Source organism: Mirounga leonina, unplaced genomic scaffold (assembly GCF_011800145.1).
Source record: "Mirounga leonina isolate KUSES-001 unplaced genomic scaffold, KU_Mleo_1.0 Mir_82, whole genome shotgun sequence".
Taxonomy (NCBI): Eukaryota; Metazoa; Chordata; class Mammalia; order Carnivora; family Phocidae; genus Mirounga; species Mirounga leonina.
In genome coordinates, this window is record NW_023270825.1 from 5265359 (window position 1) to 5265635 (window position 277).

Sequence of the window (277 nt, forward strand, 5' to 3'; positions counted from 1 at the left end):
GGCCGCGCCCCGAGCGCCCGCCCCCGCCGGCCCGCCCCCTCCCGGGGCGCCCGCGGCGGCGGCGGGGAAGGGGCCTCGAGGTGGGGGACCTGCCCTGCGGGGAGGCCACCCCTGGCCGGGGGACGCCCCGGCGGCGCAGAAGGAGGAGGGGCGCGGCGCGGAACTTGGCGCTCGGCGCCAGCTCTGTTCCCGCTGTTCCAGCGGCCCCTCCCTTCTGGATCGGGAGCCTTTCTTAATACAATAGCGGTAGCCTGGCCTCCCGGGGCCCCAGGTGCCA